Source organism: Topomyia yanbarensis, chromosome 1, assembly GCF_030247195.1.
Source record: "Topomyia yanbarensis strain Yona2022 chromosome 1, ASM3024719v1, whole genome shotgun sequence".
NCBI classification, from domain to species: domain Eukaryota; kingdom Metazoa; phylum Arthropoda; class Insecta; order Diptera; family Culicidae; genus Topomyia; species Topomyia yanbarensis.
Window position 1 is genome coordinate 206,094,873 of NC_080670.1, and position 25,830 is coordinate 206,120,702.

General features: G+C 39.7%; 1 protein-coding gene across 6 annotated transcripts in view; it reads left to right on the top strand.

Annotated features, from left to right (window-relative positions):
• The window catches only part of LOC131689362 (uridine phosphorylase 1), a 48,837-nt gene that overhangs the window by 9,686 nt on the left and 13,321 nt on the right, over positions 1–25,830 (top strand). The window contains exon 1 of one of the 6 annotated variants that reach the window (XM_058974412.1): positions 8,187–8,258. The exons of 4 other annotated variants lie outside the window; for them this stretch is intronic. The gene's annotated coding sequence lies outside the window, so the exon portion shown is untranslated. Of the gene's footprint in view, positions 1–8,186; positions 8,382–25,830 lie in introns of those variants that run through there. One more of the 6 variants, XM_058974406.1, reaches the window with a different exon arrangement.

Here is a 25,830-nt window from a genome sequence, read left to right on the forward strand (position 1 = left end):
TATTGATAGGATCCATCATCCGCCTCCTATACTGGATGTGTGAGTTTTGGGTGTGCCATAGAAAGAGCTTCCAGGAAATTTCTGGTACGTGATTTCCGCCTCAATTGACTGATCGATTCAAGAGTCTCACCCGCGCTCTACCGGAGGAGGGGGGGAGGGGTCTAGATATCATATCGATTGGCTAGAAAGCTAGTAGCTCTTTTCACAGTCGGTCGGTGTAAATATTGAATCTGACATGTGACGCGCTCGCTGGTCAAACCCGAATGGAAGGGGGAGCAGCGGATCAGTCATGGTCAATTACCGAATTGGGATACGGTCGGGAAAAATTGCCCACGTCAAAGCGTTTGATGGGATGGAAGTAAAATGTTTAAAGTTGATATGTGTTGTTTTCAGTATTTGATTATCGATTACGAGATTAAAATTTTTGATTTCGTTTTTTATTTATGGAAATTTTACGAATTTCTTGGAAGTCGAATTTCAATTAAAACAAACTTCTACGAACCTCTTACCCGTTTTACGATGACCCGTGAATAGAAAAAGCAGAATTTTTGTGATTCGAATTCATCTCATCAGTAACTTACACCAACTTGAAGCCAGTTAGACGATAAATTCAAGCTAGCACCAAATTGGCATCGGTTGCAGACTAGATCGAATCAGTCGCAGCAACGGTCTGGTCCCGTTGATGTTACGGGATCATTCATAAATTACGTAACGCAAAAATTGCCCAAAATTGACTCCCCCTCCCCCCATGTAACAAATTGTCAAGTTTCTCCATCCCCCTCCTCTATTACGTAACAAATTCTTTAAAAAAAAATTCTTCGCTGAAAACATGCTACATAACGATCTAGTTTACTCCCCCTCCCCCTATGTCACAACTTGTCGTACCCCTCCCTCCCCCCCCCCCCCCCCCTAAAAGCGTTGCGTAATTTATGAATGGTCTCAAAGAGAAAACGAGTTTTGTTTTTGACTCCTACGAGCTACATTAACGAACTCCGGCCAAGTGCTGCGAACTTCAAATCAGAAAAGCTTCGCGAATGGCATGTGCTGCTAAGTGCAGAAAGTCATCAGAGAAACATTTTCAATGTCCAAAAATGTCTTTCAATCATTTTAAGGGGACCTTCTCCTGGATTTGGCGAAAAATCAAGCAATATTTGAGATTTTTTTGTGGAAAAATGAAGACATACGAACCTCTATTTTTTATCTTTTTTCCGTTATTTATCGATAGTTAGAAAATGTTTTTTTCTTCGAAAACTCAAGATGGTGGATTTCGTCGACCTCTGTGCGCGAAGCATCGTCCTACTTTGTCAAGTGCAGGGCCTCTCGTAGTTAACTGAAATGAGAAATGGATATAATTTATTAAAATAAAAATAAATTCCTATGACTTGTAGCTAACTTCTATAAATTTTGATAAAAAAAAATTAAATTAAAAAAAATTTAGAAGTGTCTTTTTTATTGTTATCTCGTAAAAATTACAAATAAATAATTTTTCATATTTCAGACAAAAAAGTATATACTTCCAAACATTTTTTGAATGAAGGAAATTAGATCAATAGAACAAGACCTATTGTTGACGCTAGAAAAAAAAACAAGGTTTCAAGAAAAACACCATTTTGAAGCCGCCATTTTGAATTTTCGAAAAAAATCATTTTCTAACTATCGATAAATAACGAATAAAAAATCAACAGCATCAACATACGAGTCTTAATTTTTCCACGCCAAAAAAATCTTAAATATTGCTTTGATTTTCCGCCGATTCCAAGAGAAGTTCGCCTTAAGGTTAAAAGATCCATCAAAATACCAAAGTATTGCAGGCGTCATGGTGTCCTCCGAATTACAACTTCAGAACTTGAGAAAAGTCTAACAAACAACACGGAAAAGCCCACGTAGGATATCCTGTGAACTTCGGGAAAGTCCCACAAAACAATAGGAGTGTTTCCAAGAACTTCTGGTAGGATCTACACACTTTTGAGAAGCAAAATTCTTAGAATCTTAATTTTTTGCAAAATTTGGGTTAATCCTATAATATTGAAGGTTTTTTTTGAACAGCAGGGTATTTCTATGAATTTCAAGGAACACCCGAAAAGCTCGAACTTCAGAAAAGGTGATCCTAGAAACTTAAGGAATATTCTACATTTTCAGAGAATCCTGCGAACCGGAAAGAATTTATCTGAAACTCAGAGAAGTAACGTGAACACTAAAAAATGAGAATGATTTCAATACCTTCTGTAATTAAAGTAAAGAGCGTAAATTTCTCTCCAAGAGAATTGCTCCCGGGAGCCCCTAGAAATTAGGGGGCATGTTTCTTTTCGCTTGGGTGCTGTCAGTTCAATCGAAGATGGCGTCGCAAGCACTCCGCGAGCGTGTTGGACGGTTTTACGAAACGCATGGTCATCACGGAAAAAAGTTTACGGTAGACCACGCCCGAGACGAAAACGTGCCCGTGAGTACAGTTTCCCTGATTCTGGCATCCCTGACCATGAAGCGGAAGGCCGGTAGCGGCCATCCGGCGAAGATAATGACGAAGAAGAAGAAGAAGGAAGCGTTGAAAAAGCTGTTCGACAACAAGGACGGAACGAGCTTGCGTGACGCCGGCCGAAAATATCACTGCTCCCATACCTTGATTTACCGAACCCTCAAGATGAATGAAATCATCTGTGGGAAAAAGACACGGTCCCCCGAGTACACGGATAGCGATCGTGAAATCGCAGTGTCGGTGATTTTTTGCAAAATCGTTGGAAGTTCCGAAACCGATTGTGGCAATTACGTTATTAAAGTGTTCGAGGAACGTCTGACACGACTGCTAGGAAACCAGGAACGGGAGTAAATTGAAACCAGAGTTCCGTAAGTAAGAGGAACAAGAGTGGTCAGCACTTTTAAACGACATCCTAACCTTTCCATCAGCGATGTCGGCAACATAACAGTACAAAGGGCCGAGAATCGAGCCGGGTTGTCAATGTACAAGATTAAAGTGGAATCGAGATGTCAAGCAAAACACGACGGCTAAAGCAAGAACGTGTAAGTTCTTCACAACATTGTTGACCAAGTTTGATTGCGTCGTAATGGACGATGAAACCTACGTCAAGGTGGATTTCAGGCAACTCCCAGATCTAAAGTTTTACATGGCAACCGGAAAATGGAGGGTTCCAGATAAGTGTAAGCAGAAAAAATACTTAGCTTGGCAGGCGATTTGCACAAAAGTGTTAAATTCGTGAAACTGGCACTTTCAATCAACAAATTTATATCAAGGATTGCTTGCAAAATCGCATGTGGCTATTTTTGAAGGTACACAGTGTACTGCTTTGACCAGACCCAGCTTCCTGTCACTACTCGAAAAATTGCCCAGGACAAGTTATTTACCTGCAACAACGTGCAAGTCGTAACCAATACTTCCCATCAACATCGACAATTTGATACCTGTGTACAAAATTTCTTGGACGCGTTCAACCTCAAACATGCTTCGTCCCGATGTACAGTTTCGTCTCGAACATCGAACCCAAGCGAACGGTGTACAAACTCTAGTTCAAACATCCTTGTACCCACACCGGGTGCGTACACGAGAACGATTTGCACAAGGCAAAAAGAGTCAACGCTAATGATGATGACAATGAGAACGAGAAAACTAGTGCCTCGAACCTACGTGTACGCACGCGGGGCTCGGTTGTGCAGACGAACATGTGCACGTGTTTAGGTACGAAATAGCGTGAGTTCGTACACGAAGTGTGGGTATAGTATGAGCACAGAACCAGAGCGAACATTGTGTGCCATGTGCATATGGGAAGACTGGTTTCAGACAGTGAGTAGATATCGATAGTGGCTCATGTGTTTCAGAAATTCCGGTGTAAATGAGGCTATTGCTAATAGTGCAGCAAGGTTTAACTGAACCTTTCGAATCTGGTCGGGGACTTAGACAAGGCGATGATTTTGCTTGCTTTTCAATGCTGTGCTAGAAGGTGTAAAGCGTAGAGCTAGGTTCATCATGTGATGCATGATTTTCAAAAACTTGAAAAACTTGAACAACCGACAGAAGCACAAAACATGTCGGAATGATTGATGGCGATTAAGGGGTGTCTCACATCAAATTGCATCACGGAAAAAAACGCTGTTGGAAACAAGTCATTAGGTATTTTCTCTTGAAAATTTCGGTAGAAGTAGTTTAGAGTGTATTGTTTACACTGTATGTATATCGCTGTCCGAAAATTGGAAAAAATGGCGTCACCAGAAAAGCAACGTCGCGACATTATTTTGCGCAAGCACCTAAAAAATCCTCAACTCTCATCGGGATATCTGAAAACAACTCGGAATCGTCTAGTCAACGGTGAGTCGTGTGATTAAACGTTAATACCAAACTCTGAGCATCAAACGGAAGGATAAATGCGGTGCGTTTAAGCGGAATCCCGATGCTTCGGTCAGGGATGTGGCCAAAAAGTTGAATTTGTCCAAATTTTTCGTTCAGAGAGCCGTTGACCGGGAGAGACTGCATACGTACAAAGTGCAGAAGACTTCAAATCGTGACCAACAGCAAAATACGGTGGGAAAGTCACGGGCCCGGAAACTACATCCAGATGCTGACGAAAACTCATTGTCTTATCACCCAACACAAGTTTGATGTTCCGGAGGAAGTAAGGAAACTTTCAAAGTTTTCCAATAAATACATAATTTGGCAAGCGATCTGCTCATGTGGCAAACGGAGTGCGCTGTTCATGACCAGCGGGACTGTAAACGTGGAAATCTACCTCAAGGGGTGTCTACAGAAGCATCAGCTTCCTCCGTAGAAGCAACACGAGGGCCATACGATCTTCTGGTGGCCGAATCTAGCTTCGTGCCCCTATTCAAATTTCCCCCAAACGCACCGGAACTAAGGCTAATCAAACAATACTGGGTAATTATCAAGCAGGCACAACGGAACCATCCCAAGGAGGTCAAATCTGAGGAAGACATGAAGAAAAAGTTGGTTTCCGTACAGAAGAAGCTGCAGTCAGATGTTGAAAAGAATCTTACAAGTGGAGTTAAGCGTAAGGTGCGAGCGTACGCTTGAACGAAATAAATTTGCCTAAAGCTGGGTTATATTTTATTGTCTAAAAGTTTGAAGAAGATCGGTCCACTAGGTAATTTTTACAGCGTTTTTTCCGCGATGCAATTTGATGTGGGACACCTTTTTCCACCAAACTCCGAAGACGTAAAAAGTCATTAAATGTGTAGACTGGAAGCAAATCTAGGAACAAACGATTTTTTTATCCAATGTTCATTTGGTAGTCAAGTCGGTTCTGCCGGATACTGATCAGAGGAAGTAGAATCGCCAATTGTTCACCAAACAATTACTATTGCAGGATCTAAAAACAGACTCCCATCTGGGTCGTTGGTCAAACCCGGCTCTGGAACGCTTTTATTCATTGTGCTGTTGATCTACTTGTAGAACTCTAACTCTAACGCAAAACTTCCATCTACTGCCAAAAGTACTCTGCAAAAATCATCCGAACGGGTGAAGAAGTTTGGATGAAGTTTTTCGACAATACACATCATAGTTCTATGCGGAATGCTATTAGAAAATTTACAATTATTTACAAAATAGCATTGGATAACACAATGTTTATACACCGTGAAATAACAACCGTGCTTGGAAATACGACACTGATTAAGAAAACAAATAAAGGATGCCCTCAAGGCGGAGTTCTCTTTCCCTTACTGTGGTTATTAGTTGTAAACGAGCTACTGAAATTACAAACTGAAGTGAGATACGAAGTGATTGAATTTATAGGCAATCTCAAATAGAATGCAACCTGCACTAAGCTTCACTTCGAAGTAGTCTAAACAACCACAATCTTATTTACTCGAAGAAGAAAACATTCCACATTAACACTTTTGTTGGACGGAATAGTAATTGAAATGCTCTGGAGCGCTCACACTTTCCCGGATGAAGTGAAACAACCAAAAAAAAACTCCGAGAATAGGATAATAGAAGTCAGTCGACTTAAAGCCGATTTCTTCACCTTCGCGTAACTTTTAAACCAGGTTAACTAGCACGTTTAAACTTGGCTGAAGCGCTAAGTGAGGGTGAAGAAATAGGCGCTTAATGATTTTTAGTTTTGTTTCTGTTTTAAGGTCGTGTTTACGAAAATTTAGACATCTTGGTAACTGCATCTTTGCCGCCCTGACATCAAGGGTCAGTCAGGCAAATAAAACTGCTCACCACTTTGAGATCCGCACAAAGCAAGATACACAGGCTCCCTTTGGAAGGGTCGCAAAAGAAGACTCCATAAAGGGTGTACGGAAACAAATTGCTGTATTTTTTTTCCATTACGTATTTTCTAATGAAATTTGTAGTGAAATTAGTTCAATGTGTTTTGCTTACATTGGATGTTTCACTAGCAATTGTGCAATCGTTGCGAAAATGACGTCGGAAGAACACCAGCGGGGTAAATACATTTTGCTCACATTCCTTTAAAATCCGGATCTCTCGTTTTTGCATTAGCAGAAGACTGTGTATGGTCCAATCTACGTTTTTTCGTATTTTAAAACGGTACAATAAACGTTTAACCGTCGACGCAAAGGGAAAGGTTATCAAAATGGACCCCCGTACAGTGGGAGCGATCACAGGCGGGTTCAAGGAAAATATCAATAGTTCAGTGAGGGACGTGAACTTGGACGACATAAGGAAAATTTATGCTAGATGCAAAAAAGTTATTGACACTTAGTTATTGACGAAACCGCATTGTTTCGTCAGGGATGACGAAACTTGTGTGAAAGCAAAAAATCAAAATATTGACGTCTTTGATGAAGCTAGAAAGTAGAAGATGCCTAGGTGCGCCAAAAATACATGATTTGGCAAGCAATTTGCTCGTGTGGAAAGTGGAGTACTCCGTTTGTGACATCTGGAACGATCAACGGACAGGTGCACTAGAAAGAATGCCTCCAAAAGCGTATATTTTCACTTCTAAGGTCCTACGATGACCGTAAGCTTGTCTGGTCGGATTTGACCTCGTGCCAACCATTGCTCGAAAGAGTGGTACACGACTAAGGAATTTAATTTCGTGCGGAAGGATCTTAATCTCCCAAGCTCACCAGAATTGCGGCCAATGGCGAAATACTGGGTCATCATTAAGCAGACACTCCGGATGCATCCTAAGGAAGTGAAATTGGAAACAGACATAGGGAAAAAAAAATGAAATTTTCGCGAAAACAAGTTGGCTTAAACGTTGTACATTTTAAGAGTATGATACGGGAATTTTAATTTTTTTTTTGAAAATGATTAAAACGAACGCGGCAAAAGCTCAATAATGTTTTATTCTACTCCCGGAAAGTTTGAAAACGATGGTTAAATTTTGACGAACCTTTTCTTGTGATATAATTTGAGTCCGTACACCCTTTAATCTAAGTAGTCTACCTGAATGCTTAATCGATTTTGACACTCGATGAACCCAGTTTACGATCGAATAAAGGTATGAATTTATCTGACATGTACATTTACTTAAACAGCATCGTATCGAAAAAAATACCATTTACATTTTTATTGATCCGGTCCTAGCTTCACCTGATCTGCAAATCTACCCACATACATCTAGTCGGTGAGAGAAACAGCAGCTCGTCGGTCGCGACTACGATCGTGCTCACTCCGCGCGAACTCGGATGCTGATGGAGACGTAGAACAAACTCACCACTCACATCATTTGTTATTTCCCTCGTTTGCCTCATCGGTCACCTTTCAACACCATCATCAAGCATACGGTGGCGGCGGCGTCAGGACGACGCTCTCCCTCTCTTTTTCATTTCAAGTCGATTGAATTTTCATTCAATGACGGCATGTTTTCCGCTATGTTCGTTAGGCCGATGACATGCTTACGCGATTTGCGAAGCGGTAGCGGTAAGCGAAGCGAATGCGTTTGACCTGTCTCTTTGGTGTGTGCATGTAGAACGCGTAATACTGTCATAGTAAAAGCGGGGCGAACGCGGCAAAACACTATGTAAAGTGATCAGACGCGTCCGCAAACGCTTCGCTTTCCGCTTCAGCTTGTCATCGGCCTCACTCTCTTTCAATTGATTCGACGGACCGCTCTCTGGCTTCAGCTACTGCGCTGGTTTCTGTGCGATGCATGCGGCCTGTCTGCTTGCTTGGTACGGAGTGAGATGTGAGAAACAGCCGGTTGCCTCCTTTCCCTCCGAATAGTATAAATGCAAACGTCGCCTGCTAGGTTAGTTTTCTGTGCGCTGTCGTGTTGATCGGAAGTTGGTTCTTGTTTTTCGGCTTGTTTGTTTCCACATAGGTAGTAGTTGCTTGTTTGGCCGATAAAGTCAGTGAAGTTCAATAATTGTGTACCGTGTGTAGATTTTTTTAACGAACGAAAGAAACCTGTATTGAAAGGACTGTGCCGCGATCGATAATTTTGGTTAGATAAATAGACACAACAAAAAAAAGTACTTTCGTGGCAGTACAGCAGCAGCACGGTTCTGTGAGAAGAAGAGTTCTAAAATTAGACCGGGTTCGAAATTGTGTGAGCGTGGCATTTGTTGTTGTTTTGTTGGGCTTCTCTATAGTAACCACCACCGATGGTGGCTAGATTGACTAGCGAGATAGCATATAGCTCGATTGAAACGTGTCACAAATTGCATCATATGGTTCAAATCGTGTATCGATTAACTCCAATAGAGCCAGTTTGCTACTTTCTGAATGGTAGAAACATGCTGTGATATTAATCAATTTTTGTACTATGCAGAGAGGTGTAGGGAATGGGACGCACGTGTTCGAGGACTACGCATCAAGCTATATCACAGTGGGAGGCTTGTGTGTTGCGTACGTCATACAATTTGATCCATTTTCATAATCAGTTGGAGGTAGGGCCACGCGGAGTTGCACGTCAGAAGATATTATCAGCGATAGAGCAACTGTTTCGGTCGGTGTGTCCCTTCTGAAAGAGAGCGGAGCGTGAAACGAAAATTTCGATCCGAAAGAAATCATGAATGAATCAGAATTGAGAACGTGGTGGTGGTACGGATATTATTTTATTTTCACTTCGTATGAAGCAATATGAGGAGGTGTAATAAATTTTAGAGAAGGGTAATTAAACCAAAAACCATGTATTTTTTTGATTGCGATGCACTAATTCGTGTACTTTAACTATAACACGTAGGCCATTTGTATTGCCAAGAAATTTTTGTTTTCACGGAAAATCCATGGTTTAAAGTTAAATCATATCATTAGTAAATATCTTTATCTTGCAAAACTGATACTAGGATCTAATCAGCAGTTGCAAATTTATTGCCACATGTGTGGTTGGTGGAAGGTATCAAAATATTACGTTCACTTATTTAGATTGTGGCGATATTCACTGTGACCTTCAATTGTAATCCCTAGGCGAAATGTAACCCAATACTTTGTCCCGTGATGTGTTGCTGTTATTGCGAAAGGTCCGTAGGAATTGGTGCTGGTGAACTATCAGGAAGATTTAAAACATGTGAGAAAAACGAAAATGTTCAAAATGACGAATTTAAAACAAAAAACGCTTTTAATCCACCTAACAGTGTGATGAGACATTTCTTATAACTCTTATCACTCTCTTCGGATATTATATCGTTTGAGAACATTTAGAACTTGATGTTTCGCGATGTTTTTGATAACACATTCTACATGGGATAGTGGCAGGACTCAGAGAATCGCTCAAATCAGCATAGGACAACATCAGTGCTAGAAATCTCAAACCAAATCAATGGGAAAGCGAAAAAATGGCCCATAAAATAGACATACCAACGAATTATTGTTAATGCTCTGTTAATAAAATATCTAAATTGTGGTGGGAAAACTGAATTTTCCTAAAGGGGTTATTTATTTATCATTCGCATGTATGAAAAAAGCCTTATGTTTACATTTGTGAGTATCGCCCTTTTCACAAAAAAAGCGTTGAAATGAAATCGCAGCTCCTGATATCACGTTATCTCTGAAGTGCATGCGTGCATAGTTCCAAATTTTACTTCGACATCGAGTTTTTCTAAAGGTGACTTCCCAGTAGTATCCTTGATTTGAATTATTACCGCTAATCCTCATGCCAAAGAACAAATAAAAACCTCTCGAAAACGAACCGTTTGGGGATATCATCATCATTACTGGAATTTTCATTTTCACGAAACTTTTCGATAGCCTTCCGTCACTTGCGTTAATGCACCGGGTACACAGTGCTCTGAAAATCTAGCGAAATCGTCTTAGGGCACCAGTGGGTCTAATTCAGATCTATCTGCGCGGCGAGTTTACTCTGTAAATAATACTATAAATTTCTATTCCATAATTTTCAGTTCAGCAATTCGAGAGTGCTCACCGCAAGCCATGAAAAATAGACTACGTTGTGAAGCGATGGTCACTATTTATTAAAAAATCACGGTTAAATAAAAAATTAAACTATTAAAAAATTTCAAATAGTTTATAATTTTCACAAACTTATTAGGAAAAATTATTTAATAAGCTTTCGTAATATTGTGTAGGAAAAAAGCTGAAAATTTCAGTATTTTCTCTATCTGCAACATATAAACCCTTAAGTATACCAATTAATTGGTATACGAATTGGAATAGGTTCGCCAAATTTTGGAAGAAGTCTATAAAATAACCTCTTGAAAGCTACCTAAAAATTGTTGTAGTTAGATGCAATAAAAAATCATATTTGGCAATTCATATTTGGCTGATACAATTGGGGTGTCAATGTATTATAATAGATATTCAGTATTCGAAGAAGTTTCTTGTGAACGAGTGTAGAACGACTTTGTTTCTACTTACTTGAAGTCAGCGGCGTAACCAGAAATTCGGTTTGGCGGGGGTTTGGTGAAAATCGATCTTACTGTCCAAACGGCATAATTCCGAAACCATAATTTTTGAAGTTTTAAAATTATGCAGAATTATTTTCCAGAAAATAGTGACAAGGTTCGTGTCTTTAGCGAATTTGTTGAGACTTTATTGTAGTCATGAATATTAACCTGAGAAAATTCACCATAAATACTTCTTGGACGATATATCGTCAAAATTATTTTATCAAATGATGCGCTGTTTAACGTTTGTAAAACTCATCGAAGATACTAAACCTCCGAAATTGGCGATTTCAAAATGATGTTATCTTGACCTTAAATTACTGTTTTTAAACATTTGACCTATACATATAATTATAATTGGTCATACAACAAAAATCAAATGCTCATCAAAATCGATCAGAACCTGCTAGGGTCGAATGGAAATCGTCATTTTTCATAAATTTCTCTCTACATTCGGACAGTGTTATCCTCGTTATTAATCATATTACGTTTTCGTCTCAACTCGACGCATTCCCAAAATAAAAACCTGTTTTAATCCATCTAGTGGTGCAATTGTGCTTGACTCATTTGTCCAGACTACGATTCCATGGCTGGTTATGTTCAATACAATGGTGGGAATGAATATTACATGTTCAGTACGATTTACACATACATACAATGGATCGACAGCCACGATCTTGAGATACTATGTGATACTGAAACATCGCTTGAAACCAGCGGCGGATCATGGAGAAAGATCCGAGAGCTCCAGGTCCTGCGGAAAATTTTCAACTTGTTAAGAAATTTTAAATTAGTTTTAATTTTAAAGTAGCAACCCCTCACTGCATACTCCTTCCGGGCCGGTATGATTGACGATTTTTAGAGTGATTGCATAACCTTTCTATATGAAAAAGGCAAAAATGTACCAAAGTCCAAAGAAGTCAATTTTTGTCAAACATCTCAATGTTTCATGCATTTTAAAATCATTCGGCATCAAAAATACAAATTTGATTTTGGAAATTTTTCATTTCAGTTTATATGGGAATTTGCTGTGTGATTGCACTCTTCAACTCGTAACTCCGGAACCGGAAGTCCAATCAATAAAAAATTCAATAGCAGTATGTGTAAATCGGTCCAGCCATCTCTGAGAAACTGAGGTCACATTTTTTTCCACATACACACATACATACACACACAGACATTTTCCGATCTCGACGAACTCAGTCGATTGGCATATGACACTCGGTCCTCCGGGTCGGGATTAGATTGACGAATTTTAGAGTGAATGAGAAAGGCAAAAACATTTTTGGCAAATGTTGAAAGTTATGCATTTTTTTGGTGAGCAGTTCTATGTTTCATAGACATTAAATCAATTTTAACTTCGCTTCCTATTAAATAAAGACCCTTATTACAATACATTTCTATAAAAACGAGGTCAATTTAAAAATAAATCTGAGGATTATGATTGATTACAGAACTCTGGAATTTTCTATTGGAATGTTTTCAGGCAGGAATTTGATATTGATGCTATTAGACAACTGTGAAATCAAGACCAATAGATCAGTTACATATCAGGACCCCATTCCGACAATTTATCAAAAGTCCTCATGAAGTTTACAACAACAGGTTATCAATCCACGGATCAGATAATTGTTATTGTAATATTGAATTAAATCAGTCTGCATCAATAAATTTTCAACTTCAATCCAATATTTTTTTTGGGTGTTTTGGGGGGGGGGGGGGGGGGTTGTTGTACGGTGTTAAACCCCAAAACCTTCGCTTGGCTACGCCGTTGCTTGGAGTTATTTTTTTTCGCTTTTCATTTTCCGATATGTTTCAGATCGATCCGATGGTTATAAGTCAGAAAAATTGCAGTGAGAAGGTTCGCACAAAAGGAACATTTTTGTACTGATAAGATATCAAGTTCCTTCCAGACAACTTGGAAGTGTTCGGTGATTATTTCTAGCGGTTGTAGATAGTAAAATGAAATACAAAAGTCGTTTTATCGAAATAATGTTTAGCATATTTCAATGGATTATTACTATATTGAACAATAAATGGGCGACAAAGAGTAATCAACAAAGAACAAGCCATAACTTTTAAAGTATTCAAAATAGATACTTAAAGTCTTTAGTAAAGTCATTCGCAAAAGTAAGAGCTACAAATTTGCTGAAGACATCATTTCGTTATAATCACTTCCAAAAAAAATTTGTGAAAATATCTCACTCATAGGGGGATTAATCAGCAAAAGCACAATTCCAGAAGAAAGGCCATATTACCTCCATTAAATTCTCCGAAGATACTATTGACCTAAAATAAGCCGTTTTGGCGTTAATAATAGATTATATGTTTTTGGTCATATTTCTGGCAATGGGAAATGATAAAAATCTTTCGTCCGCATTTAATATTAAATATCTCTTTTGATAATAGTCCGATTTCTACAATCTATAGCTTGTTCAAAAGGTATTCGTAAAAGCTGTCTAAAAACATATAAATTGTTAATCTATATTGTCAATTTCTGCAGATAATTTCAAAAAACTGCAAAAAACGCCATTTTTACGCATTCAAACATTCATATCTTGGAAACTAAACATCAGAATCAAAAACAAATTAATAGCGTTCATACTGTTTTTTAGTTCTTTCATTTAAAATTAGTTTGGATAAGATCTGTTCAGCCATTGCTGAGAAACACGAATGAGAATTTGTCCGTTACATACACACACACAGACATTGTCCCAAATCGTCGAGCTGAGTCGATTGGTATATAAGACTCGGCCCTCCGGGCCTCGGAAAAAATCTTGAAAGTTTGAGCGAATTCTATACATTTCTTTTATAAGAAATGTAAAAAATTTAAAAACAAGGCCGATTTCTTCACCATCACTTTACGTATAAGCCCGGTTTGAAGGTACTGGTGAAATCGGCCCTTAGTCTGATCAACAAAGTAGGCCTTCATTTTTGGCGAATAAGCCTTCTTATCGATCTTCGGGGTATGAGACATTTTTGGAATCAATTACTACCTAGAGGCACGAACTTCTTCGGTTACGATAGGTGGTAGACGCGAGAAACCATTTTCTACAGCAAGTTATATCGAGAATGTCAGTTAACTCCCGGAAGCTTTTGAATGTCTATAAAATCTTAAGAATAAATGTTCTTTTCGGTTTTTTTCTTTGTCAATATCATTCCAATCAAAGAGATATCGCTCGATTTGAATGCCATGACAGGTTTTGTGTTCGATTGGATTGGCACCAACTATATGTCGGTGATAAACAAAACATGGATACTTGAATTTTTATTCAGATATTCAACGACTTTAGACTAGTCTGGTCTAGGAACGTGAAATCCGGTTTGCATTTATCAAATCATGACTGATGTGTCGTAAACGTACTTGAGTTTGTCAAGCATGTCGTAAATTAACCGATTCTCGAAAAATATCTAGATTCCACACAAAAAATCGTTCGAAATAGCAAATTAATTCAACTTGTACGTACCGCTCACTAAATCAAACCGGTCCCACTGCAGAAACATTGTGATATCAAACTAAAGAATGTGTAAAAAAAAATCCCGAATCTCTTTTTGACCTTCATTCTTTTTCCGCACTGAAATGATGCAATCCATTTCGCCGTGCGGCGGCCTGCTTTGATCACCGCCTGTTTCGGGGGCTCGTCCGGTTGGGCTTTATGATGGTGTACGGCAATATTGTTGTGAAGGCAGCTGTTCAATCGGTACAGAGTCTAAACGAGCGAGCGGGAGCGATTGCAATCGAAGTTGTCGATTAGGACGGTCGAATTTTGGATGGTTTGGCGGTCAAAATTAAGCGATCTGATGTTATAAGTTTCTGATAAATTCTTTGAATAAGCAAGCTCCGTTTCACGAAACACTAGGAAATCCGGAAATCTTTGCGAGTTTTGATTATTGTGGGTTTTACTTCGTTAACCTCAATTCAGGAAGAATATCATCGTCATTGGATAAATTTAAAATGTTTCTAATTGTAAAAATTTAATCGTCTTCAAAAAGAGGTTATTAATGAATCACTTTGAAGAGTACCCTTGTGAGCTTTCGAAATATGATATACAAACTTCAGGGAAATTTGAAAGTTTCGGAGAAATTCTCCGAATTGTTTACTTTTCGACCTTCTACTATTTGATATTTACCGTCTTTCATTCATCCCAGAAGTTTTAACAACATTTTTTAACTAAAATTTCCATTCGCTAATCTAAGATTTTTTAAACCGGATTATTAATTGCATCTCTTTCTGCATGGTCCCTAAATTCGGCTCTGAACCACGCGACGAATTTCTTTAACTTTTAGTTGAAATTTGATCTTTTTCCTCAACTATGATTACGTGTGAGCCACTTGAAATGTTGAATTCGAATTTAGTTATTTGGAGTTGACAGCAGTGCAAACCAAGCAGTAGTAGAGGTGCCACCAGGTGATTATACTGCCACCTGGTGGAGGGTCCACCGATGAATCGTCAATAAATATAGGCTACGTACAGAAAAAACTGACAGTTCTATCAGTTCGTTTACGGCAAACATGACGAAAGCAGTGAAGCAACTACGTTCGATGGTTCGTAATTACCGCCGGCTGAACCTCTGCACGAAAAAGTCCGTCAACATGGCGCACTTTGTCTTGGTCGGATACAGCCGGAGAACGATGAGAGCCGGGGCCGCTCAACGATGCTAAAAGTGGCGAAAACCTGTCGCGCGTCCGTTCGAGAGGTCAGAGCGACGCTCAAAAAGTATCTGGACAACATTGACATAGTCAGCATGGAAACCGAAGTCGAGGCCGACAATATCTGAACTGCAAGCGGCCGTCTAAAAGGAGCGTCTGAAGGTGCTCGTCAAAGATGTCTTCCCTGCGAGCCGCAACGTATTTGTAATTATGGACGACGGGACGTACCTGGCGCTCGATACTATTTTACGTCCTCCAGGAAGCTCCTAATGAAGATCCACTTGTGGCTGGCAAATTCAGTGAGGAAAATATCCCTTATGTGATTCGGCAGCTTGTTTCTGATTCGTAGCCTGAAAAGTGTGCATGTCGTCGTCATGTTGTCTAACTCGCTTATTGGACCGAAAAGCATACACGTTAGCTAGATGCATTAGGCCGTTCCGAGATTTGACAAACAATTGCTTCGAAAACAGATCTGAAGTTGCTGTTTTTTGCTTACACATTGTAGTAAAAATTTCGCTCAACAGAAATTTAAGTCAAATTCCAGTACATCAAAATCGTTTTAGAACTGCTATAGGTCAGATTTATCCCGGTCTAATTCGTTACTGTTATTCAAAAGACCCATTGGAACAGTCCTATTCAGTATATGAAACCATCAATTCTTCCTCGTCTTGAAAATCAGCGTTTATTTGCTTCCTGTTCCAATTGAGCATGATGACCGCACTATTGCACAGAGAATCAACGAATGGAGCCTGGGGAGTAGCGATCCATCCTCAATGTGCACGTTTCAAAAGTTCTATACGTTAAAAGACCAATAACGGCGCCGGCCACGTATTTACAGTCATCTGGGAAGGAAAGGAATGTTACTGTAACAAACGTTCTTGAGTAGACCGTGTATACCTCTGCATCTCCGCGTTTTCCACGGGAAGCAGGCCCGTAGCCAGGATTTTGTTTCGGGAGGGGCTTAAAAAAATTTGCATAAAGCTTTTAATTCTGACAATTTGATATAGTCACTAGAAACTAAATTAAATTTTGAAAAGTTCATAATGAAATCAATTCCAAATCAAAGACAATCCTAAAAATATGTTCATTGTCACAAGAAAGGTTATAGTACTTACTCTCGTTACAACAAAGTATATTCTAGGGTTCACAGTATTTATGCGCTAACCGAATATGACAATGCTTGACGGTGCTGGAAAACACTAGGTGTTCCAAGCTACACCTTTAAAAGGCGTAGAAGATGCTAAACCGAAATGAGTAGAAAAATATCCATAAAATGTTCGAACGAAGAGAATGTCGAAATTCGTACAAAATCTTCTGATTTAGCAAGCGATTTGTAGATGCGCAGAGACGGTTCAACTTCTATTTTCTTTGTCTGGTGTTCTGCGAGTATTACCAGTTCCAAGGCATCATGCTAACACAATTTTTTGATATATTCTATTTAAATGAAACTATTTTCAAGACTAGCCTTGGTCGGGTAGATTAGAACCCCAGTTAGGAAGGATTTTTGGTAATCAATAGGATCAAAATATAAATTTAAATGATTAAATCAACTGAAGGAAACTGCCCACAATTTAATTGATTAAAGAAAATTGTCTACAAATCGAATGAAAACACTGATTACTAATATCTTCTAATTTTCCTTTAAATCGCCAGTCGCCGTGCATGTGTCGTTCACCGTGCAGTTTCAAAATCACGAAATTTAAAGAACTAGCTCCCTAAATCCATCGGAGAGATCCAGATCCCAAATCCTTTCGTTTCATCGTTTTATTGAAACATTCCAACTAAAGTTGAATCAAAATTTTAAATACACCGTAAGTTGATCATATAACGTGCACTGGTGCCAAACAAATGTCCTCAACTACTTATTCTCGTTTTGTTGGTAATAGTTTTATATTATTTCTAAATTGTGACGTATTTAGATAGGTATTTTTACAGTGACTATGAGGGCGGTATTCATTTTGATAAAAAAAACAGGATTTGAAGTCACGTCAAATCCACCTAAACGCACGGTAACTGGGGACTTGACGGTTGTTACTATTATCTTTACGAATTCTACGCGGACTCACACTTTAACTACGGTTTACGGTACACTTCAACACGAGCATTTGGGTCGTTTTCTGCGGTCTCCAGGAGAATTTCACTTGGGCGGACTATCAACCCTAAATACGGTGGTCTCTGGGCAAAGTAAACACTTCTAAACACAAAATAGCGGACTAATTCACCTCAAGGACGTTACTAATTATACAAAACAGCTTATATAGACGAGACCTTACATTTTATTACGACAAACACAAAATTGAGAATACTTGCGCATAGTATATTACTTCGTACAGAAAATCGTTGCGGCCGGGACGAACGTTGGTCGACTTGCTGCTTCGATGGGTTTCCGGGGACGACGAACTGGTACTGGAACTGCAGACGAGTGTTCAGACCGGGTGCTTCCGTCGGTCGGGATCCAGATGCGGCGGCAACTCGGCCGTGTAACGTGTGGCCTGCGTTTCGATAATGGTCCGGGAGTGGTACAATGGCTCTACACTTTCGCGCACTTCTCGACACCTATTGTGGCATCTTTTGACCAATAGTGCACTCGCGTCGCTTGTGGTTTTTTTGCCTTTGCCAGCAAAACACTATACTAGGATCCTCAACCGTACCGAAAAATAACGGGGGGATCGTTCTTCGGATCTGTCTGATCCCACTTTTTGCGCAAACTACAAAACGGATGAAACGCACAGTCCCGGTATTGCGATGGGACGACGCTGCCGCGGTTCTTCACTCCACGGACCGAACTTTAGTGATTGATCCCGTTTTCAACGCGGGAAACCCTTTTTATTCCCCCGTGCCCCCGGAAACCATCTCCACTCACGACGATCGATGACCTCTTCTTGTATATAGCGTAGCAGAAAAAAAACATTGTTTACAAACGTGTATGGGTTGGTGCCCCGATAAAAAGTTTAACTGAATTTTTAGATCGGATTGGTTGCATGCATAACCTTTACATTGTATAATTTTACTTTTCACCAAATAAACAAATGAACAAAAATGTAAATAAACTCTCTGACACATAATATAAACAATGGAGTAAATAAATAGTGTAAATAAATAAATATGGAATAAATAAATAAATAAATAACAAGCAAATAAATAAATAAATAACCAGAAAATAAATAAATAAATAACAAGTAAATAAATAAATAAATAAATACTGACGGGCACCAACCGAAGACTACTAAACATGAAATAAACATCCTTCAAACATGTAAACACGGAAGCTATGACATTTATTTCACATTTAGACATTTACTGACAATATTTACAAATATAACAAAATTTTCAAGGGGTCTATATCAAGCTGGCCCAGCGACCACGGATTTATTGTGACCAAAAAAAACACAGGTCACACGGTACGTGAAATTTGTTAAATGTATTACCAAAAGAACTAGAAGGTCTACCTTCTGATGTCGCAAAAAGCAAAAGCAAAAAAAATTGCTACGCTATAGCAGACTACAGGCACCAGTGAATCAAGCTAGCTATTGTTCTATATCAGTGCACATACAAATTGTATCGTTGCCCCCGGCTGCGGAGTAAAATGAGTTTGCCAAATGAAGCAAAAGTGCCTGTGCTACGGGATAACACGAACAGTTAAGGAAGTGGAACAATTAGTTAAAGTGAAAATGGAGCTTAATCTCGCTGAAGTTACCTACATTCAGCTACATCACGTAAAAACTGTGTTTTGATCACGTTTAGAAGCTTAGCACAGGCCGAAAACTTTATTGCAAAGAACAACATGCAACACGAGGTCGAATTTAATAACACCAGAATCAAGATCCCCGTGCATATGGAAAACGACATGGTGGACGTGCGTATCCATGATTTGGCCCCGCGCACGAAGGAGGATTTCATCAAACAAATCATGTCGCAATATGGAGAAGTAGAATCTATTACGAATGACACCTGGAGAAATTTTTTCTCCGGCATTCCCAATGGCGTTCGTATTGTGAGAATGCGAGTGACTAAACCAATACCTTCTTACATGACTATCGAATGCAAATCACCGAAGGATGGCGTGACCTATAAGCAAACAACGCTAATTACATATCCCGGGTAGACCCCAACATGCCAATTCTGTAACTATACAGTCTACTACGGAAAAACATGCGCCGAAGCAACTAGTCAAAACTCATCTACTACAGCCAACTCTAACAAGCAGCCACCGATACCTTCAGATAAACCTAAAACAACGATCCAATTACCCAATAATGCAGGTACAACGACCACGACAACCGCTCCCAAACCAACAACTAGCATCGCCAATAAAGAAGCAAATACCGATGAAGACGGATATACAACAGCGACCCATAAGAACAAGAAACAAATAAGAACCTCTGATCGTGAACAGGAAGAAAGCAGTACCGATGACGACATGGACGGGAACGATAACGCGAGAGAAGGCAGACTGAATGACCACCAAGCGGCCTCACCGCCAAGGAAAAAGATCTCAACACGCAGCAGCAAACTGCGTCAACAAGATCTGGCAGACCGACATTCTTAGAATTTTTTTATTTTTACTTATTGTAAAAAAATTTAAAAGACCCACGGATCAGTTGTGCTAACGCATTGAGCCGTTTCAAATAAAATTTTAGATTGAAAAAAAAAGAAATATTATAAATATGAACAAGCTCAATAATTTCAGCATCTCTTTATTCCGACATATGGACGGGTATACATCGCACTTACTTCACCTCTGTCGAAGAGTAACGTAGGTGTAAGGCCAACTTTCTTTGATGATTTCTGTTGTTCTGTAGTTGAGTGCCCAGAAAATATAGAACAGCTGCTCTTGGGTCGATTTCAATTTATTTATTATTTTTTCTCTCTTTTTCTTCGTGATCTCTGCTCATCTCTCTCATTTTATTCCATAACGAACACAAATAAAACGAAAACATGAAATCGAAACATTAATCCCAATTTATTGACTGTAGACTCAACTAGTTACAACATTTTAGTCGCTCTCCGTGATAGGCTACTGATGTTTGTTCACTGTATCGTCACGTCGTTTTTAGACTTACATGGACATTAATTGGAAACCATCGAAAGAGACAGAAATGCTGCTGCTTACAACATTAAGTTTATTATGATTGATTGACTAATATGTGGTTTAGCATCTATTGACATCCGTTGAAAAGTAAGGATAAAATCACAACAGATAGTCCTACCGCTACTATGTACGTTTCTGTATGTGAACAACATTAGTAATATACGACGGTATACAATTCTTGGGTTGATGAACACCTCAGAAAAACCGCTGTTTTACCACTTTTTGGCTTGTTTATTTTTTGGCATTTTTCTTACTTATTGTTCGATTGTTTAAAATATCACTACTTTGCGGACTAATAATGTTTAAATACGGACCGCATTCTCCGCATAAAATGAAATTGAGTGTCAACAGAAATACTATTGCATTAAAATGACGCGAAAACAAAAACTGTCTTCTCGACTATATTGTCATCAACTAACGGAAATGTTTTTGTCTAGCACGCTTGAGTGAGATGCCTGATGTTTCTACTAAGCGTACAGTGCACTAACCTATTACAGAAATTTAATCTGCTTATGCTTTAACTAACTTTATTCTGGCTAATATATAACATAATATCTGAGTTTTGTTAGACACAACCACTAGCGATAAAGTTCTCATTTTGGGACAGTTTTTGAGCTCACTTTTCTATAAAACTTCTGCAATTTTATTATATATTTCGTTTATTTTATTCGGTTCAATGCATTGGCTAAATGAAGCCTTGTGTCTTCAATATATTTCCATGATGTGAACAATGAAAGTGATAAAACGTAAATGGTTGTCCTACAGATCTCGTGCGAACAACTAGCGATTGCATGTGGAGAACTATTTACTAGGCTGAGAAATATTTTTCCTAACCAACAGTGTCGCGGTGGTGTTCATTTCTATCTCGTACACTTCCTTATCATCATAGTGGTTACTGCCATGTCCATGTTCGCGAATTTCTGACGGGTCACGAGTGTCGACTTCCTCAATGATGGTGCCGACCGTTGATTTTGAGATACTAGACGCAGTTTTTGCCGTCAATATTATCCGAACAGCAGCCAAAATTTGGCAAATGTTTGTTTTTCAGGAAATGGTTTTGGAGACTATGTATATGCAAAGATATAATGTGTAAAATAATACTATCGCATTCAGTTTTTACGTGCAGGGTCAGGTTGGAGGAAATATGTCTGTTCACCTAGATTTTCACCACAAAAACACCATTTAATATACTTCCTAGATGTGTCCTTTATAATGAATACCATTTTTTCCAAATGTGACAGGAATCTTTTAATAGCCACGGTGCAAGTAAGTGGTATCAGATCTTGTAGCCGAGCATTGATTTTCTCATCGTGCATATATATGAGGATCAACCACATGTTACAAGTTGTTATGCAAAATGACTGGTTTCGCCTGGGCTAATTTGTTAAATGGCATCAGCACTGAACGCCTCACATGGTTAAACTCGTTAAAGGCGATGTTCGTAAGCATAACCTCCATAATCACCTTCAGCAAATATTTCACATCATTAATGTTGCTCCAGCCAAATACGGAGGCTATTGACTTCAGGTCTTTTCGCATAAGATCGACCTTATGCGAAAAGACCTGAAGTCAATAGCCTCCGTATTTGGCTGGAGCACTACTTCTTGCTTCTGCGACTCAATCATTCGACAGATCCCCACAGCAAGAATTAAAGTAACAGTTTCGTTTGTCTTCCGACGAGTCACACAATATGAAGGGAACTGTTTTATCACACTCAGCATACTGAGTAGATATCCTGACCGCTGTCTTCGGTGGTTCGAAATAGCAATCTTCCTCACAATTCTCGCATTAATTTGTTGAAACCAAACAAGATACAATTTTTTTAAGAGTCACCGAAAAACATGTTGTTTCTTAAATTTATTTTTGAAAACTTTCGGGGGGGGCTTTAGCCCCCTAGCCCCCCCTCTGGCTACGTGCCTGACGGGAAGAAGCTTTTTTCCGTGAGGTGGGGTAATTAGATACACAAATCTGGATTCACCTTGATAAGAGATACGATCTATGTAACTGGGAGAAGTGTTATCATGTGGTTATTGCTCTGGGCAGCCGACTGCCGAGAATTTGCAATAGGTTTATCGTTAGTGGAATCAATGTCGGAGATAGGTTTATCGTTAGTGGAATCAATTTTGAGAAATTAACCACCGAGAAAGAGAGCTCAGAATCATTTGAAGTGTCTCGAAAGAATTCTTATGAGGGGACCGGAATCGAGCCATACCGTACTCGCAAAGTCAAAAATCCAACGATCTGAATACTCAACATCCCCATTTGTGGTTGATCGATTACGCATGTTTTTGGCTGTCTTCTAAAAAGTTTTCATAGAAGCAGGGATGCAGGAAGCACAGCACGAGAGCCTAACACGAGCTGAGCGGCCGCTTTGAACGAACCAAAAGCAATAAGCACTGACAGCGCTCGTGCTAGGTAACCTTCGTGCTCGAGCTGTAGGATTCGAAGAGCTAGCACAACGAGTTAGCACGATAAGCTAGCACCATGAGCTAGCTCGGTAAGCTGGCACGAGCAAGCTCGATGAGCTAGCTCAGTGAGCTAGCACGAGTTAACTCAATAAGCTGGCACGGTAAGCTTGTCCGATGAGCTAAAACGGTGCAGTATGGAACGAAAGAATAGGACAAACCAAGAAATATGCGTTGGTGAATGTGCGACAGGTTGCTGAAAAAACGATGCAGGCATCAGCTGAGCTATAGCTCCGTGCAGCGTGCTAGCTATCACCGTGCTAGCGAGAGCTTTCGCTCATCGGTGCTCGTGCTACTTGCTAACTCTAGCTCATCGGAAACCAGCGCAAGCACCAGCTCAATGAATTTAGCTCTGACACATTATGAGTCAGTGCACAGCAATAGGACACGGAGCAGCACCGTTCTTGTGCATGCCTGCATAGAAGTATCTTTTGACATGCCTTCAACAAAATGGCGCCAATAACCTCTCCGTTTTGCATTATTGAAGTTTTTTAGTCTGCGCCAAAGTGAGGTATGTTCGACATGACATTCCTGCTCTTGCTTTATCGACGGCAATTGTGGTACGCATTAGACTTTTTTTCATATAATTCCGAACACGCCACCGAACGAGTTTTAGCTGCACTGTCGTAAAATAGACTGACGAGGAAGCTATATAAATTATAGAAGCTATTGCCCAAAAATTGGGGGAATTTGGGTCATATTCAACAAAATTTCAACAAAAATTGATTTATGCACGTTCTATGAAGAATAAAATGTATGTCAAATTTCGATGATCTTGAAGTCGCTGCTAAGTGACAGATATTGCCAGATATTTATTGATCCGCCAGATTTTTTTTTGAAGAATAGTGGCAACCCTGGTAAGCAGTAAGCTCAATTGTCTCCGCTACTGTTTCCGCATATTTTTTAGCAGTCAATAATTCATTCCGTTACCGTCATTTGGTAACAGTTTATTACGTGTGGGATGTTAGGGACACATTCTGTATAGCTAGCTTTCCTTAACGGTCATTTCAAACACGGGTGGGTGGCAAATTAAACTGTGTTGGTGCCACTGCTGTCGGTGGGGATTAGAAAGCACTCCACTGAACTGATCCAAAACGGAAGAATGGAGAGAATTTCGTTGGAGTCGATTGGAGATGGGAGAAAATCACGATTTGTGGGGTAGAAAAGTCACGACCGCTAAACGAGACGCACGAGTTTTTTTTTCGCATTCGCGGAAATTGTGATCCGAATGGCTTCCCTAAGGACGAGCCTCGTTAAACCTTAATGCGCACAAGGCCGGTCCCTGAATTATCGCCAGTTGTGTTTGGGTGAACCCAAGTTTAAGCCCAAAAACGCAACAATATCAACGGGTGTTAATACCCTACAGATTCAGCCGTAATTTCCGAAGTACCACGTGCCGTCCACAGACCGTACCCGTGATCGAAAGGATTTTCGCAACGCCGCAAACCTTCCCTCCATCGAGAGCCTAGAGACTGTAATCATCATCAGCACCACCACCCCGCCATCCCACCGTCGTATTGACACAATAAAACGTAGAAGGTATTTATTTCAAGGGTTTATGAAGTGTAGGTTACCACACGTCCGCAATTTCCCCCATAGCCACAACGCCCTGAGACTCGGTGAATAAAAGAGGCCCAGAGTGCCCGCTCCAAGACTCCCATACCCCAAAATCGATCGGACAAGCGAGCATTGAAGTGCGCGTAGGCACAAGTCACGAGCAGTTTTTTTTTTAAATTCAACCTAGTGGTTGGTTTTGTCGACTACAATGGAGTAATGTATCTTGAATATCATTTTTGTGTCAAGCAATACTTCACTTGATCAAGGTGATTGAGTTGCTCCCCTTAAATAGTAGAGTCTTAAAATAAAGGGTTTTCGCAGCGACAAAACGAAATAATTCAACATTTCGAGACGCTAACTTTGAGGAGGATGCAGGTGCACCAGCAAGTAGAAGGATCCAGGAGCTCTTGAAGATACCTCCAAGTAGTTTCACGTTGTAAAACAAAAAAAAATCCAAATCAGTATAAATGAGCTAATCAACGTCGTTAAAAACAGTGTGAACAACAGAGGGCTCAGTTTGCTTCCTTGGGGTACGTCTCTCTGAGACGCCCAGATGTTATTGCACTATTGTTAAAAGAATTGTACGATTTACGGTTTCAAAGGCAACTTTTATATCCGTGCATAATGTGTCGACCTGCGCCCCACTATCCATTGCAGTGATGCAAGAAGATGAAAGCTCGCAAAGGTTATATCCTTATCGCTATAATGATGAATGTTGCTACCAGTAGTAGACAAAGTAGTAATGTTGTAAACCGGACGTTTATGATTTGTGCCACACACTCGAGTGATATTTGTGACAGAATTGAGTTTATACAGTTTCTTTAAGACCTTGTATGTCGTCAGGAATTTGAACAAATACCCGGGTGGTTTAAAAAGTTCCTGGCTTAAGTGAGAAAACAGGGCTACAGGACAAAGTTTGCACTATAGGTGGGAAGATGCCACTCATAAACAAACATTTTCGGGATTCTACGAGCAGTAGTTTTTGTACGGAAGCCTCTTGAAGTTGATATGTTGTGAACATCGTCAACAACGGAACATTTCCAGCACCACGCGTTTTTTTTTCAAAGATTCAAAGCCATCAGCAATGAAAACCGAACTTGATCCCGTATACGGCGAAACCTCGCCATCGTGTGCCCAAATAGAATATTAGGTGGCTTAATTCGCACGTGGCCGTACTGACGGCTTTACTTCCCTTCCGAAGGAAGACGTGACCACAGATTTTTTCACCTCAGAAAAATCTCAACGACCGCGGCTATGAATTAAACCCAGACCAACTGGAGTGAA